This window comes from Meles meles, chromosome 2, assembly GCF_922984935.1.
Source record: "Meles meles chromosome 2, mMelMel3.1 paternal haplotype, whole genome shotgun sequence".
NCBI lineage: Eukaryota > Metazoa > Chordata > Mammalia > Carnivora > Mustelidae > Meles > Meles meles.
The window spans coordinates 24,483,641-24,502,056 of NC_060067.1; the positions used below are offsets into that span (position 1 = coordinate 24,483,641).

Consider the following 18,416-nt stretch of genomic DNA (forward strand, 5'->3'; position numbering starts at 1 on the left):
ATTCCCTAATTGTGAGTACGACCCTACAAAGCTCCTACCTTACTCGTGAGCTATACATGCACAGAACAGATCCAAAGAAACAGAGCAAAGACCTAGAGAACTGAACTATGATATAAACCACTGTTCAGATCCAGGCTTGCCTCTGAGTGTTGCATGCAAAGGATAAACCCAAACAATATAGTTAAAGGCTTTAAAAACTGAACTGACATTTGAACTACTACCCACGGAAGGCAATATGGAACTTACAATAAACTTCAGTAAAAAAAATCAAATTATCCAGAAGGGGTTAATAGAATCTGGAGTTTTATAACCTGATACTCAAGTTATATATGTCTAGGATATAATCCAAAATTATTTGACATACTAAGAAACAGGAAAAACTGACCACTTTTTAAGTGATAAAACAATGAATAGATGCCAAACCTCAGATGATCCAGTGATGGAGTTTTTAGAAAAAGGCTTTATTTTTTAATTTTTTAAAAAGATTTTATTTATTTATTTGACAGAGACACACACAGAGAGAGGGAAAAGCCTTTTTAAATTAAATTAATTAAAGCCTTTTTCTAAGTGCCCCTAGAAAAAGGCTTTAAAACACCTGTTATATCTGTGCTCCTTGAGGTAAGAGTGAACACTCTTGAAATGAATGGAACATAGTTCTCTGAAAAATAGAAATCATGTAAAAGAATGAAATGGAAATTTCAGAACCAAAAAAACAAATAATATATGAAATACAAATTTGCTGTCTGGGCTCAGTAGCAGACATACAGATAAATCAGTAGAAATCTCAAATCCTGCGTCTTCTGTATCACGAATGTCTCTGTTCTGTAATACTTGTCAAGTCTAGGTTGCACCTTGTGAAACCTGGTCATAGGCCTGGCTGTGAAGTAATCTGCCACTCACACATTCTCTTTTGTCCTTAATTATTCCTACTTGCATGCTACTGAGGTGATTTGTCTGTGCAATCTGAATCCCATCTCTCTTCCTATTCCACAGATCCAGATAGTGTCTTGATCTGCCATTTTCTAAGACCTTAACATTTCAGGTGAGGATTTGGAAATCAGTTTAAATCTGTTTAATCAGTTTTAAAAAATAGGTAATAGTCAACTGAGAGACCCATATATATTTATTTCAGAGTTTTGAAGGTAAATAAGGATAAGACAGAAAAGTGGAAATGGATAGCATATGATTCATACTGAAAAATCTTAAAATTTAAAGGGAGTAAATTCTATCTTAAAGTGTAGATACAATAATTATTTCAGTGAAGAAATGTTGTATGGTAGTTTTCTGAATAATCTGTGGTTCAGGATCCATCTAAACATATTTGAACTAGTTTTCAGATTGTTGTGAACTTGTTTGGCCTACTTGGTTACACAAAAGCAACCTGGCAGTTTACCCAAGTTTTAATAGGTCAGCACAACTGCCTATTTTATAAAGGGATTATACTGCAAAAAGAGGAATACTTGTGGCCTTAAAAATTGATATATGTTTAGTGGCATTTTACATGGGTCTGTGGCATTGTCATATTTGTACATAATAGTTTTAAGTTATTAAATATCTCGTGAGCTAGCCCCTAAGCCTATTATTTCATACTACTACTTAATAACAGGTCCCCGGAAATTTTTATCTCTAATAAAATTCTGTACTTCTAGGTTGATACATTTTATTCATTCATTCTCGCCCTCCCTTTCCTTTCCATTCCCCTCTTTCCCTCTCTTCTCTCCCCTCCTCAGATCCAGCTCAGAAATTTACATACACCCAGGGGCACCTGGGTGACTCAGTTGGTTAAGCGACCGACTTTTGGTTTTGGCTCAGGTCCTGATCTCATGGGTCACGGGATGGAGCCCTGCATCAGGCTCCATGCTCAGTGAGAGTCTGCTTAGGTATTCTCTTGTTTTGTTCCTTCACTCGCTCGCTCGCTCCATGTCTGAAATAAATAAGCAAAATCTTGGGGAGAAAAGAGAAATTTACCTACACTTGTCTTTTTAAAACAGGCCAATCCACAAAGGATCGGATTTAATTTATCTTCTTTGGACAAAGAAGATAACAAATGTTGGACAAATGTTGGACATTGGACAAATGTTGACACTTTGAAATTATACCTTTTTTTTAACGCAGTATAGCACATGAAATAGTTGTCCAAAAGGGAAAGAATGCTTTCATATTCTTTTGGACATTAAACTAACTTTTTTGCCATTCAGAAAAAGCAGACATAGAGTCTCTTGGGGCCATATAGCAATACTGTTAGGCTTGAAAGTTGCAGTTGAATTCCTAGAACATGAATTATCATGCACATTATTTTTCAGTTTCCTTGAAGAAACATAAAAGGAAAAGATGGCTCAGAAGTTACAATACTTCAATAATATAATACAAAAAAAAAATTGTTACAAACTACCTGCTATGGTGGTAAAGTCCTTTATCTATTGATGAATCAAATTGTTCTTTAATGTCTTATCTTCCCCAGAGATACTTAATTTTGTCCTCACCAAACAGAGACTTCTTTGGTCAAGGAATGTGGTAGGCAGAATAATGGTCCTTCAACATGTCCATTCCCTAACTCCCAGAACTTGTGATTATGTTAGGTTGACTGGCAAAGAGGAATTACAGTTGGGAAGGTTCTCTTGGATTATTGGGGTGGGCCCAGTGTGATCAGTTACTAGGGTCTTTGTGAGGGAAAAGGGAGGCAGAAGAGATGGCAGCTTGAGAAGCATATGGCCTGATGCTGGTTTTGAAGATTGAGGAGGGGAGCCATAAGCCAAGGAAGGTGAGAAGCCTTGAGAAGGTTGTAAAGGCAAGGAAACAGTTTTTGCTAAAGTTTCCAGAGAGGAATGTAGCCCTGCTGACACCTTGAGTTTAGCCCAGTGGGGTTGGAACTGGGAGAGAATAAATTAGTGTTTTTTTCATTCCATTGAGTTCGTGGTAATGTGTTTTAGAAGCCATAGGAAACTAATACATGGTCCGTCCGTTTAGTTTTTCACTAATAACATGAATTTTACGTCCAGATTAATCGAATCCTGATGTGGATGACAATGTGATTTCCTGTGAATGTTAATTCTAGTTTATTTAGAAGTTTTTTATGTTGATAATATGTTGGGCACTGACGAGTGGACCTTGGCTTACCCGGGGTTTTGGTTGCTACCTCCTGGGACTAGTGAGAAGTTCACTGTGGTTCAAGAACAGGGAGTATGTCTACAGTGAGGATGGAAGGGGGATGAGGTTAGAGAAATATGAAGCTAGAAAGGAAAACTGGTACTGTGCAATGTGGCAAGAGATGTGACCTTCAGAAGCCTTGGTTTCCCCTCCACATGTTTTTCAGTATTTGTATTATTTGTGCCTGTATTAATAAATACTGTAAGTTGTAATTATAAGAAGTTTTTATCATCAGTATGATTTGCACTGTATAGAGTTGTAAGCAGTCATTGCATTTTGCTACAGAATGTCTCATGAAGTGGCTTATCCATGATAAATGTATAAAGGATTCAGTGGCAAAAAGGAAGGCATTTAGATAAACACGAAAAAGAAGCATTTTTGTCTGATATTCCCTGACCATCTCAGATAAACTTGCCTTGCTCCTTTATGCCTTTTCTGGGATGAGAAATTGTGAGGGCTCAGCAAAGATTAGGAGGCTAAGACAGGTTGGGGGAAAAAAAGTCAGAGGCATAAATAAATAAGTTAGAGCTGTACTGCCAATTTTTAAAAAATCTGTTGTTTGTGGTTTTGAATCAAGCAGATCACATGCTAGCTATCTCAGTTTGTATGAGCTATAGAGGGATCAGTGTTTGAAATTGAGAATATGGAGAGGCATGTGATTATTTCTAATGGTGAGTTCTAGAATAACTCAGGGGAATGAGCTGGAAGAAGGATTTTGGAGGAGAGAAAGTGAAGGAACTGACTGGCCAATGTTGAGAGGATCGTTGTTACAGATATTAAAATTCAAAAAACGATAGAAGAGGTATTAGAGAGAGTAACAGCCCTGAGGGGACAAGAGGGTTTGTTCTGGGAGTTTATGAATAGTTCTAACACAGAGAGAGGGTTGCAGCTGATATCATCTGGAGACATGAGATTCAAAACTGGACATTTTAGGGAGGGGAGAAAGGGAATAATTCAGCAGTGACGGTGAGGAACAAGGAGGTCCACCTCACCACCAGGACTTGGTCATCTGTGACATGGGAGAGAAAAACAGCTGTCATTTGAAAGGACTGGAGTTAGAGCAGAACTTCTAGAGAGTGGGGTTTCATTGGGTGCAAGGAAGGTGAAGAGAGTGTGCAAGAATATATTGAGGAAGTAGGAGATTTTGTTAATGAGATCACTCTGAGTTCCAGAGAACACAGTTAAAGGAGTTTGGAAATTGGGAAAGGAAGGGAATAGGGATCATTGTAGGGCTATAAAAAGTGTGTAAGGACAAGAATCCAGGTAATTGTGTGTTGGAGGGTAGAGGGGAGGTATTGGGCTCTTTTAGTAACTGATATAAAAGGAAAGTAGGGCATAATGGGATTAGTCTTGATGGTTTCCAAGGCAGGTTATTGTAAATATTGAGGGAGAGAGATTTGCGAAAGGCAAATTTATCAAGAGCTGCCAGAGATATTTGGATTTGCATTAAGTTTCTGTTGCTGTCCTACAAATTACCATTTAATGACATAAAACAGTAAAAATATATTATCTTATAGTCCTGAAGCTCAGAAGTGCCACATGGTCTCACTGGGCTAAATTCAAGGTGTCAGCAGGGGTGCATTCCTTTCTGGAAAATTCCTTCCTCTTTTTCCAAGGAGAATCTGTTTTTTTGTGTGTGTTTTTAAGCTTCTTGAAGCCTCACATTCCTTGTTTTATGGCCCCTTTCTTCCACCTTCAAACCGAACAACATTGTATCTTTCTGACCCTTCTTCTCGGTTTTATAAATTCTCTGACCACAGCCAGGAAAGGTCTCTGGTGTGTTTTTTTTTTTTAATTTTTTAAATTTTTTAAATTTTATTTCCAGTTCAATTAACATGCAGTTTTACATTAGTTTCAGGTGTACAATAGAGTGATTAAAGACTTCCATACAACACACTGTGCTCATCATCACAAATGCACTCCTTAATCCCCTTTGCCTATTTCACCCATCCCACCGCACCTCCCCTCTGTGTGAACCATCAGTTTGTTCTCTAGGGTTAAGAGTCTGTTTCTTGTTTGTCTGTCTCTTTTCCTTCCCTCCCTCTCCCCCTTTTTCCCTTTGCTCATTTGTTTTGTTTCCTTCCACATATGAGTGAAGTCATATGGTATTATGGTATATGAAGTCATACGGCATTTGTCTTTCTCTGAGTTAGCATTATACTCTATAGCTCCACCCATGTTGTTGTAAATGGCAAGATTTCATTCTTTTTTATGGTTGAATGATATTCCTGTGTGTATGTGTGTGTGTGTGTGTGCGTGTGTACACCTATACATGCATGTATATATATAGTACATTTTCTTTATCGCTTCATCTATGAATGGACACTTGGGCTGCTTCCATAATTTGGCTATTGTAAATAATGCTGCTGTAAACATAAGGGTGCATGTATCTGAAAGGTCCTCTGCTTTTAAAGACTCACATGATCGCACTACACCCACAGATAATTCTGGATACTCTCCCCATCTCAAGATCTTTAATCTTAATCACATCTGCGAAGTCCTTTTTTACCATGTAAAGTGACATTTTACAGACTTTAGAGATTAGGGCATGAATGATCCTTTTAGTGGCGCCATTATTTTGTCTACCACAGGGTCCCCTCTATCTTCCTGCTGAGCCTAATAAAGAGTCCTGGTGTGGGGGCAGGAGGGCTTTGGAGTGTAGCTTCAGGGTTGTGGTACCTGGTTCCTGTTTAATTCACTTAGATTCAGACTTCAGTTCTGTACCTTCAGATCTTCTGTGGGACTCGTTGGAGGCTGGGGACAGGCTCAGCCCTCAGTCTCATCTCTGAAAAAGGAATAAGATACTCCTAATATTCTGTGGACCAGATTAGTCCACTGTGTGAGTAGGGATCTCAGGCATTATTTGAAGCAATACATTAATTGAATCATTGGAATACTCTTGTGTGTCCTACTAAGAACGTTGTACTAGTTTTTAAATATTTCTTTGTTTCATGAAGCTTCAAAAATGCTTCACCTTTGAAAGACAATAATTCTGGCCATTTGTTTTTTGTCTTGAGCCAGAATTTCGCCTGGTTCGTAGTTCAAGTTTGCTTTGGGGTGTGTTTCTTGTTCTTACTGTCAGTTCTCAGTTTCAGTTAGTTTCAGAAACTCCTTTATAGAGAGGTAAGAATGTTTTTCATCTTGCTAATATTTTACATCCATTGACATAGGGGTAGGCTAATGTTCCCATTTAGTATTGAGTAAGTTAAGAACTATTTAATATCATCTTTACTCATATGTTAAACAATTTAAAAAGTATTTGAATCTTCACAAGTTAAAATTGTTCTCTTAGGAATAATTATCTTTTCAGTTATAATACAAACATTGAGTGTTCTGCAGAAGCAAGTTAAAATTTTTCATAAATCATGATAAACATAGTGAGGATTACTGCTTGGATTTTGTATTATACCAGTCAGTTAAGTTTCAGCACTACTTTTAATTAATGTTGGTAGATCCATCAGCTCCAGAAATAATCTGTGATATCAGATTTAACTGACCTAAATTCCAAAGTAGGTCAGTGGGTCAGTAGGTTATTAGGTTAGAAAAAGATCTATTGTAGTTTCTGTTTCTTAAACCCAAGTTCCTGAGTTAATCATTTTAAATTAATAATTTAAAGGTTATTGATAATTAAGTGAAATTAAAAGTTTTTTCTTTAGGGGCACCTGGATGGCTCAGTGAGTTGGGGCCTCTGCCTTCGGCTCAGGTCATGATCCCAGGGTCCTGGGTCCTGGGATCGAGCCCTGCGTCGGGCTCTCTGCTCAGCAGGGAGCCTGTTTCCTCCTCTCTCTCTCTGCCTGTCTCTCTGCCTACTTGTGATCTCTGTCTGTCAAATGAATAAATAAAAAAAACTTAAAAAAAAAGTTTTTTCTTTAAATTATGGCAACAGTACATAGGAAAATAGCCCCTGTTGCTCTTATTTTTTAACAATAGTGTGTTATTTTGTTACTCATATTTTGTTTTCTGGAATGGATAAACATGTAATTTATGTTCCTGAAGTATCAGGGCTCTAATGTTGGACAATTAAAAAGAAAAAGGCAGCACTTCAGTTTTTCTGATTATAATAATAGTGCATGCTCATGCAAGAAATTTTAGAATGTACTAAGGAAGAAAATTAAAAATTCATAAGCTACTTAACTACAGTTTAACTTTTGGCTTATTTCTATTTATATTTGAAATATCTTGGTGCCACTGTTACTGCTATTAGATGCTTAAATTCTTTCTAACTTTACACAGTTAGATTTTGCACAGTCGTGCAATGAATACAGAACTTTGGCTACACCTCTGATTGTTCCCTTTTTTCTCAAAGTAAAATTACTGTGTCAAAGGGTATAAATATTTTCAAGCTATTGATACATCTCACTAAACTTTTTCTCACCAAACTTTAAGGAAGGGGCTTCCAGTTTACTTTCTTAAAGCAGTACTCAGTGTCTGTTTCACATCTCCTTCACCAAAGGTATCAAATTCTGTTATTAAATACAATGGACATTTTAGAGTCATTATCTAGTCTGCACTGCAATATTAACATTGTCAACTTTTTTTTTTTTTAATGATTTTATTTATTTATTTGACACACAGAGAGAGAGAGAGATCACAAGCAGAGAGGCAAGCAGAGAGAGAGAGGAGGAAGCAGGCTCCCCGCCAAGCAGTCAGCCCGATGTGGGGCTTGATCCCAGGACCCTGAGACCATGAGATGAGCCAAAGGCAGAGCCTTAACCCACTGCGCCACCCAGACGCCCCTAACATTGTCAACTTCTAAAAACACTCTTTTCCTTTAATTTTAGGGACAGCTAATCCTTCTTGGCTTTCTTCTGTCTCTTTGATCCTTTGCCATCTAATTGATAATATTAGCACTAATCATATTTAAAATTCATTTGCTCGGAGTCCACAGTCTCTCATGGTTCATCTCCCCGTTCAGTTTCACCCAACTCTGAGAAACAAACTGAGGGTTTTGGAGGGGAGTGGCGTGGGATGTTAGGTGAGTTTGGTTGTGGGTATTATGGAGGGCATGTATTGCATGGTGTACTGGCTGTTGTGCATAAACAATGAATTCTGGAACACTGAAAAGAAATTTTAAAAAAATTTAAAATAAAATTCATTTGCCATTTTCTGTGTGCTGTCCCAAACATGGAACATATTTAATCCTCAGAACAACTGCATGTACCTACTGTCATATCTCCATTTTCAAAATGAAAAAAAAATGATGCATAGAGATGAACTGACTAGTCTGAGACCCACAGCTAATAAAGGGACTGAGCTATAATACATACCCAGGAAATCTGTTTTCAGAGTATTTTGTTTTACTTTTTAAATTAGCAATAATCGCGCCTCAGATAAACCTCATTGGCTCCAATACTGCCACTGTGCAAAGCTTGTTTTACTTTTTTCAAATAAGTCTCATTTTAATAAGATCCTCTACACAGTTGCTACTGAAAATTGAAATAGCACACCAAAACATTTTATTGCAGTTCAGTTTTTGAAAACCAGAAAATCTAGCCTATGCACCCTGCCAATTACGCTCTAACCAAACCACCCAAAGTTTTCTGTGTATTTCTTTTGCACAAGTTACTTAGCTTCCGATTTTTGATGTTAGGTTTTATCTTAATAACTTCAGGCTTCTCAAACACAATGGCCACATTTGAAACCTATTAGTGCTTCCTTAGGTCAAATCAAAACGTGGAAGTATATTGAGGTCATTCAAGTGTAAACTATAGGATTCCTCACAAATTACTGGTATCAAGGTAGAAAAGATTAAAAAAAAAAGACGGAGCTTATACCATAGATTATCAAAATATTATACAGTTTGCACTAACGTAGAGCAGCTTTCCCAGGTTGCTGCATAATGATCCTAAAATTGCTAGCAAGAAGGAAGAGTACAAGAGTAAAGTTTATGTTTACATTGGCTCTGTGTCATAATTATTCTCCATGCTGGTATCCTCAGGAAGATCTTTATGATACAGGCAATAATGATTGTGTCTAAATCTTTCCACTCTTCTGATTCAGCCTCAGTTTCCTTCTGCTTTTTGAAGTGTGCACTGCGGTTGAGGTAGCATTGGTATTCGGTCAGTCGCATCATCCTTTTCATCCTTTCTTTCTGAGCTGTTAACAGGGTCCTTACTCTACCACTCCTCCTGCTGCTGCGGATGTGATGTGGTCAAGGAGCCCCTGTGGTTTCTTCTTTCTGTCCTGCCGTTGGGGCGGATATTCTCATAGAGGGGAAAGGAGTTGGATCCTAGGATCCAGTCAATTTACTACAGTTCTTTATCAATACTTCGGAGATCGTTTGAGAGGCAGCTGAGACTTCCTGGGGATTCTTTGCACTGGGCTTCTGAGATGATGCTGGTGCCCAAATTGGGTAAAGCTGCTTCGGTGAATCCACTGAAAGCCTAGGGCCAGGGGTGGGGGGGATGGATTTTAACATTTTTCTGAGTAACTTCTAAATATCCTTATGCGGTAAAGATATTAACCCTTTGTCATGCTGCAAATGTTTAAGCCTTCTGTTTTTTTTCCAAGGGGGAGTTACCGTTGGTGTTTATTTTGTTAACAAAAATAGGTATTCCTGAGCATTATATCTTCTGTTTTTCACAAGAACCCTTTTAGCTAAGAGTTCTGAAGCTTAGTTTGATTAAGTTATTTTCCAGAGATTTCCATCCATGCCTTTCTAAATTCCGAAGGTCTTAAGTTTTATACTGATTCCTCCAGCATGCTCTTTATTAGCTGCTTTAATTCTGACTGGGGAGAACTATCCCAGTGTACTTAAAACCAACTAGGACATAGGGATCTGGCTTCTGAATTTTGTTTCATGCACATTTTAGGAACTCAGTCCTTTTGCTCTGGTGCTTTTGAGTCAGACCATTTATTTTTGATTCCTTCAGTTTTCCAGGGTAATGTTTCATTATCAAAAAAAATCCCCTTTTCTCAAAATATATCAATCTTTTCCTATAAAAATATCCTTTTTTGTAGCTGTTATATTACATATACAATTATAGTCTTTATTTTAAAAAATTTAGAATGGGGCGCCTGGGTGGCTCAGTTGGTTGGGCCACTGCCTTTGGTTCAGGTCATAATCCTGGACTCTTGGCATTGGGCTTCCTGCTCAGTGGGGAGTCTGCTTCTCCTCTGACTCTCCCTTCTCTCATGCTCTCTCTCTCTCATTCTCTGTCAAATAAATCTTAAAAAATTTAGAATGGGCATTGAATGGGTCAGAAGCAAACTTGAGTGTAAAGTTTTGTACTAATTCTGTGGGAAGGTTGAATTGATCTCAGTTAATTGAGTTACTCACCAGTGCCAGTTGAGTATTAGTATTTGTCAAATACTCTGACAGGTTCCTCGTAATAGATGAATAAATTATTACTCCTGTTTTGAAGAAACTCATGATTTAGAAGAATATTGTCAATGAGAATGTTATAACGATAGTCCACTTTTACAATGAAAAATAGTAAGAACACAGTAATTCCTAATTTTCTTTGTCCATGAAAGAACATTGATAACTGAAATTGAAGGTTCCTGAAGTTTTCAGTACCAAAAAATTTCAGTAAAATTCACCTTAATTTTCCCTCTTGAAGGCGAAAATGAAAACTAAAGTATGCACGCACACACATACAGAGAAAGTAGGGAGACAGTGGGAGAAACCGAATATGAACCAGCCATATGTGAATAGTTGACTCTTTAATAAATATTATGTAAAGATGATTATCAGTCACTATTGGGTCATGACCTTTTTTATATTAGCTGCTGCAGAGATTTCAGTGAAAATAATTCCTATATGTTCATTGGTGTTTTTAAAGCAAGCATTTGAGCTGTTGAGAACTAATTCACAGAAAAACTATTAAATAGTAAATAGTGTGGCAGCCTCTGTACAGTTGGTGTTAAAATACATTCGATCATGTCATTAATTTGTACTATGGTCTATTACAGGAAAAAGCCTAAGAAATTCCTTGTTGTTAATTAGTTACTTTAATTTATAAAGTGCCTATAATCTCTAACATCGAGTTTGAACTTCTGTTGATCCTTAAATACTTACTGACTTAAAATGAGTAATTGACAGCCTTAATCTAATCTTGGGTACCTTTATTTTTCTGTAATTTTTTTACTGTAATAAAAATTCTAATTGAAAAAAATTGAGTCTATCATAAAATTTTTTATTTTAAAGTTCCTAGGTGAAAATACATTTGTGATATAAACATTAAAATTATATTATTAGAGTGGCACTAACTTTCAGGGTTTAAGAAAATTATTATAATGGAAAAAAGAAAACAAAGTCACCACTTTGTCCCAAAAAGCTGAATGGTCTAAAAAAACAATTCTTGGATGCATAAAGAAGAGGGGGGGACACAGGGAAAACTTGATTACAGGGCAGTCTCCCCAAGATTAGAGTCAGACAGGCAAATATAGGGGGTCACAACTTCTTAGAACAGAGACTTAGGAGCTGAAACCATCTCAGAAACCAGTACAGAACTGGAACTGTAATTCCGTTAATTGTAATTGACAGTTTGCTGGAGGCTTACTATGGATAACTTTGACAATTAAAAACTCCAAAGGGACCTAGTCACAGGGGGGCCTTAGCAGCATCATGAGATTTACCTTTTAAGAGCTCAACCAGGTTCCCACAGTGAATATCAGAAAAATCTCCTCTTGCGTCCAGCAGGACTGGGGGAAAAAGAACCATTTTGAAATACACCAGAGCCCTCTGTTCTTAACAAGACCCACTCTCAGGGGAAACTAGTTAATGGAAGTCTGACTGATTTGGAGGAAGGAAAATACCAAATGCCTGCCTACTCTAACCATGTTAGTTTAAGGAGGGAGAAAAAAAACCTGACAAACAGTGATGAAGTTCACAGTCCAGGCTTACTAAAAGACTGAGACCTAATCATGGACTATAGAATGCTTCCCCTCCCCCAAGCTCCCCTCACCCATTACTAATGGCCTGTTTATAGCAGTTCCTTTTACCTAGTGCATCATATCCAGCAATTAAGAAAACATTATAAGGCATACCAAAAGACAAAAAAAGCAATTTGAAGGGACAGAGTGAATATCAGAACCAGACATGGCACAAAGGTATTGGAGTTACCAGATCAGGAATTTAAAGTACTATAATTAATGTGCTCAGGGATCTAATAGATAAAGTAGTCAGTGTGCAAGAACAGGTGGGCAGTGTAAATGGAGAGATGGAAATCCTAAGAAAAAAGGTAGATAAGGAGTTAAACACTGTACCAGAAATGAAGAATACCTTTGGAGGGCATATTAGACTGGAGACATGAGTAAAGAATGTCTGAGCTGGAGGATATCTTAGTAGAATCTTAAAAAAAAAAGCAGGTACTGGGTGGCTCAGTCAGTTAAGTGGCTGCCTTTGGCTCAGGTTATGATCCCCGGGTCCTGAGATCGAGTCCAACATTAGGCTCCCTACTCAGTGGGAAGCCTGCTTCTCCCTCTGCCTCTGCTGCTCCCCCTGCTTGTACTCTCTCTTTGTGTCAAATAAATAAAATCTTAGAAAAGAAAAGAGGACAAGACTGAAAAGAATAGGATATCCTATTGTTGACTGTGGGACAACTACAAAAGTAACGTGTACTGGGAATAGCAGGAGAAAGAGGGAAGTTTTGAAATTATAATGACTGAGAATTTCCCCAAGTTAATGTTAGACCCCAAATCACAGATCCAGGAAGTTTAGAGACCACCAAGAAGGATAAGTACCCCCCAAAAAACACCTACGTGTATCATTTTCAAACTATAGAGAATTGTATAGGAAGAAAAAAATCCTGAAAGATGCCAGAGAAAAAAAACAGCTTACCTGTAGAAGAACAAAGAATTACATTTGACTTCGCCTCAGAAACTGTGCAAGAAGAAAATAGAGCAAAATATTTAAAGTATCGAGAGGAAAACTCACTAACCTAGAATTGTTTTTTCTGTGAAATTATCATTTGTTTTTAAAGATTTTATTTATTTATTTGACAGATAGAGATCATAAGTAGACAGAGATGCCAGGAGAGAGAGGGAGAGGAGGAAGCAGGCTCCCTGCTGAGCAGAGAGCCTGACTTGGGGCTTGATCCCAGAACCCTGGGATCATGACCCGAGCCGAAGGCAGAGTCTTTAACCCACTGAGCCACCCAGGCGCCCCTCCTGTGAAATTATTTTTGAAAAATGAAGAAGAAATAAAGACTTTCTCAAACAAATTGAGGGAATTTGTTGGTAGTAGACCTTCCTTACAGGAAATATTAAGTTATTTGACTTGAATGAGTCTCACTTGTCAGTTTTTGCTTTTGTTTCCTTTGTTTTCGGTCCAAATCCAGTGTCCTAAAATTTTCTCTTTTGTTTTCCTCTAGGAGTTTTATAGTTTCAAGTCTTAACATTTAAGTCTTTCATCCATATTGATTTGGCTTTTGTGTAAGATGTAAGGGTCCATCTAGTTTCAGTCTTTTGCATGTGGATATACTGTTTTCCCAGTGTCGTTTGTTGAAGACACTGTGCTTTCTGATTATGTAGTCTTGGTACACTTGTTGAAGATCATTTGACCATATATACCAAGGTTTGTTTCTAGGCTCTCTGTTTTTTACCACTGGTCTATGTGTTTGTCTTTATGCCACTTCCATACCATTTGATTACTGTAGCTTTGTAATATCTTTACAGGTTAGGAAGTGTGGGGCCTTCAGCTTTGTTCTTTTCTTCAAGATTGTTTTTGACTAGTTGAGGTCTTTGTTGTTCCATATGAGTTTTAGTTTTTTTCCAGTTTCTACAAAGAATGCCTTTGGGATTTTGATAGAGATTTCATTGAATCCGTAGATGACATTGGGTAATATGGACAATTTTGATGGTACTAAATCTTCCATAAACATCCTCTGTATGTCCACTGTAAACATCCCTCCATTTATTTGTGTCTTATTTCTTTAAGCGTTTTTTTTTTTTTGTAGTTTTCAGTGTACAAGTCTTTTGCCTTTTTGGTTAGGTTTGTTACTAATTATTTTATTCTTTTTGATGCTATTATAAATGACATTGTTTTTTAAATTTCCCTTTGAGATTGTTTGTTGTTCATGTATATAGAAGTGCATTTGATTTTGATGTGTTGATTTTGTGTCTGCAACTTTGGCGTTTGTTAGTTCTATGGCGTTTGTTCTAATGGTTTTTTTGTGGAATCTTTGGGGTTTTCTACATATAAGGTCATGTAATCTGTGAACAAGGATAACTTTACTTCATACTTTTTGATTCGTGTAAGCCTTTTTTTTCTTACCTGATTACTCTAGCTAGAATTTCCAGTACAATGTTGAATACAAAGTGGTAAGAGTGAGTATCCTTGCCTTGTTCCTCATCTTAGAGGGAAAGCTTTTAGTTTTTCACTGTTGATCTGATGTTAGCTGTGGGTTTTTCATTTATGACCTTTGTTATCTTGAGAAAATTTATATTCCTAGTTTATTCTGTGTTTTTATCATGAAAGAGTGTTGAATTATGTCAAATGCTTGTTCTGCATTGACATAGTCATGTGATTTTTATGCTTTGTTTTGTGGATTTGCTGTATCATATTGATTTTGATTGGTATTGATATTGATTGAAACATGCTTGCACTCCAGGGATAAATCCCAGTTGGTCGTGGATATTACCCTTTTAATATGCTCTTGGATTTGGTTTGTTAGTATTTGTTGAGGATTTTTGCACCTATTAAGGATATTGACCTGTAGTTTTCTTTACTTGTAGAGTCTGAATGGCTTTGGTGTCAAGGTGATGTTGGCTTCATAAAATGAGTTTGGATGTGTTCCCTCTTTAATTTTTTGGAAGAGTTTGGGAAAGATTGATGTTAATTAATTCTTCTTGAGGTGTTCGGTAGAATTCTCCATTGAATTTTTTGGTCCTGGGCTTTTCTTTGTTGAGAGGTTTTTGATTACTGATTAGGTATCCTTAGTAGTTACATAGTTGTGTTCAGATTTTCTCCTTCTTGATGACTCAGCCTTGGTAGGTTGTGCATTTCTAGGAATTTATCTATTTCTTCTGGTTTATCTAATTGATATCTAATTGTTCTTTGTATTTCATACAAAGTCAGTTTTAGCACTGCATCTTTCACTTCCTTTTTTTTTTTTTTAAAGATTTTATTTATTTATTTGACAGACAGAGATCACAAGTAGGCAGAGAGGCAGGCAGAGAGAGAGAGAGGAGGAAGCAGGCTGTCCGCAGAGCAGAGAGCCGGATGCGGGGCTCGATCCCAGAACACTGGAATCGTGACCTGAGCCGAAGGCAGCAGCTTAATCCACTGAGCCACCCAGGTGCGCCGCATCTTTCACTTCTGATTTGAATTTTCTCCTCTTAGTCTGCTTAAAGGTTTCTCAATTTTGTTGATCTTTTCTAAAAATTCCTTTTTTCATTTTTTTCCTATTGTTTATCCTCTGTTTTGTTTAGTCTTCTTTAGTCTTTATTATTTCCTTCCTTCTGCTAACTTTGGGCTTGTTTGTTTTCTGGTTCCTTGAGGTATAAAGTTAGGGTTCATTTTTGAGATTTCTCTCTTTCCTTCCTTCCTTCCTTTCTGGATTCTGTTTTATCTATTTATGAGATTTACTTATTTATTTTCGAGAGAGAGCAGGGCTGGGGGAAGGGACAGAGGGGTTAGAGAGAATTTCAACCAGACTTAGTGCTGAGCATGGGCCCTGAGGCAGGGCTTGATTTCATCACCCTGATATCATGACCTGAACTGAAACCAAGAGTTGGACACTTAACTGACAGTGCCACCCAGGTGCCCTCAAGATATTTTTTCCTTTTTTTAATGTAAAATTTACCACTGTAAACTTCCCTATTAGTACTGCTTTTGCTGCATCCCATAAGTTTTGTTGTGTTATGTTTTTTCCAAGTATTTTCTTTCATTCTTATTTCTTCTTTTATCCACTGCTTAAGGATGTGTATTGCTTAGTTTTCATACATTTGTGAATTTTCCAATTCTCCTTTTGTTATCAATTGCTAGTTTCATTCCATTGTTGGTGGAAAAGATACTTGGTTCATACCAAATCTTCTTAAATTTGTTAAAACTTATTTTGTGACCTAATATGTGACATGTCCTGGAAAATGTTCCATGTGCAGTGAAAAAGAAGTGTATTCTGCTGCTGTTGGGTGGAATATTCTGTATACATCTGTCAAGTTGATTTGGTCTGTAATGTTATTCAGGTTGCCTGTTTCCCTGTTGAAATTCTGTCTAGATATTTGTTTTCTCTTTTTCCTTTTGTTTTATTTTATTTTTTTCAGTGTTCCAAAATTCATTGTTTATGTACCACACCCAGTCCTCCATGCAATACGTACCCTCCTTAATACCTACCACCAGGTTCACCTAACCCCATCCCCCTCGCCTCCAAAACCCTCAGTTTGTTTCTCAGAGTCCACAGTCTCTCATGGTTTTTCTCCCGCTCTGATTTCCCCCAACTCACTTCTCCTGTCCATCTCCCAGTGTCCTCCATGTTATTCCTTAGGCTCCACATGTAAGTGAAACCATATGTTAATTGACTCTCTCTGCTCGACTTATTTCACTCAACATAGTCTCTTCCAGTCCCATTCATGTTGATACAGAAGTTGGGTATTCATCCTTTCTGATGGAGGCATAATACGCGATTGTATATATGGACCGTATCTTCTTTATCCATTCATCTGTTGAAGGGCATCTTGGTTCTTTCCACAGTTTGGTGACTGTGGCCATTGCTGCTATAAACATTGGGTCTGTCTAGGTATTTTATCCTTTTTTGATACTGGGGTATGTTCTGATGTTGGGTGTATATACCATTCTTACATCTTTCTGATGAATTGACCCTTTTATCATTATATGTCGTCCTGTTTTTTTTGTTTTTTTTTTTGCCTCTTGTCAGTTTTTTACTTTTTTGGATATAAGTATGGCCACTTCTGCTCTCTTTCAGTTATATTTGCATAGAATATCTTTTCATTTTTACTTTCATCCTCTGTATGTCTTTTTACATCTAGAGTGAGTCTGTTGTAGTCAGCAAATGGTTGGATCTTAACTTTTTCTGATCCATTTAGCTACTCTGTCTTTTGATTGCTGACTTTAGTCCTTTTATATTTAAAATAATTACTGATCGGGAAGACTTACTGTGTCTATTTTGTTATTTGCTTTTGACTGTTTTGTAGTTTTTTGTCTCTTTGATCCTCCTGTTGTCTGTTTTTCTTGTTGGTGGTGGTGATTTTTTTTGTTGTTGCTGTTGTTTTTGTTTTTTTGTGACATGCTTTGATTCTTATTTCCTTTTTTGTATCTTCTGCAGGTGTTTTCTTTGTGCTTAACCATAGGTTTTACATAAAACATCTCATAGTTTTGATAATCTATAATAAACTGATGGTGCTTCAGAACTCTCTTTACATGTCTCTCCCTTCTACATTTTATTATCAATATCACAAGTTACATCTTTTTATTGTGTAGCTTATTAATGTATTTTGTAGTTATATTTATACATTTGTGTTTTAACTTCTATACTAGAATTAAGTTATTGTTTTCATTTATTCTCTAAGTTGTTTCTCTTAGAAACAATTTGTAGAGTTTAACATTTGTTATGCACACTTTTGTGACTAAGTTCTAAACTTAAGTTTAAAAATTACTTTAAAACTTTTCATGATAAACTTCTATATAAGTTGAGTACGTCTAATAAATTTTTTTGTTGTTTAAACAGAGTTCTGAGAGTGATGGTCAGCCGTATAGAAGAATATATTGAACCTATAGTTTTCTGAAGAATCAGTTCAAAGATCCAAAACATACAAAAGGTAATGAAAAGGTTGTATCTTAGAGTTTATTTTCAGCAAACTATATAAATGAATCCATAAAGTTATTTTGACATACTAATTTGAGGAATGTTTTATTTAAAAATTTTTCCTGTTGTATTTATTTATTCCACATGCTTATTGTATCAGCTATATTTAGATGCTACTTTAGATACTGAGAATCCAGTAATGGACAAGACAGAAGCTGTCCTTGCTCTCACTAGGATTGCATTCTAAAGGGAGGGAGGACAAATAATAGACAAACCAATGAAACATTTGTAGTTCAGTGCAGAGAGTAAAATGGATAATGTGATTATCCATTAAGAGACTGGTGACTGCTTTCATAATTGAAAGAAATATGAAATATTTGAAAGCTCTCATTGAAGAGGAATATTTCAGTTAAGATCTGAATGGCAAGAATGTGCCAGCCCTGTGAAGATCTGAGAGAGGAGATTTACAGGCAGTAAACAAAAATGACCATGGAATACTTGAGGAACAGAAAGGAAAAATGTGTCTAGAGTATATGAGGGGAAGAGCATATGGAATTTAGG

The 18,416-nt window shown here is 36.8% G+C and overlaps 1 protein-coding gene and 1 pseudogene across 7 annotated transcripts in view; one reads left to right on the top strand and one right to left on the bottom strand.

The window, feature by feature from the left end:
• The window catches only part of CLOCK (clock circadian regulator), a 135,961-nt gene that overhangs the window by 33,244 nt on the left and 84,301 nt on the right, over positions 1 to 18,416 (top strand). For all 7 annotated transcript variants that reach the window (XM_045996451.1, XM_045996457.1, XM_045996411.1 and 4 more), the window contains one exon: positions 17,778 to 17,868. The gene's annotated coding sequence lies outside the window, so the exon portion shown is untranslated. The remainder of the gene's footprint in view (positions 1 to 17,777; positions 17,869 to 18,416) is intronic.
• On the bottom strand, positions 8,400 to 8,517 carry LOC123937707 (annotated as a pseudogene).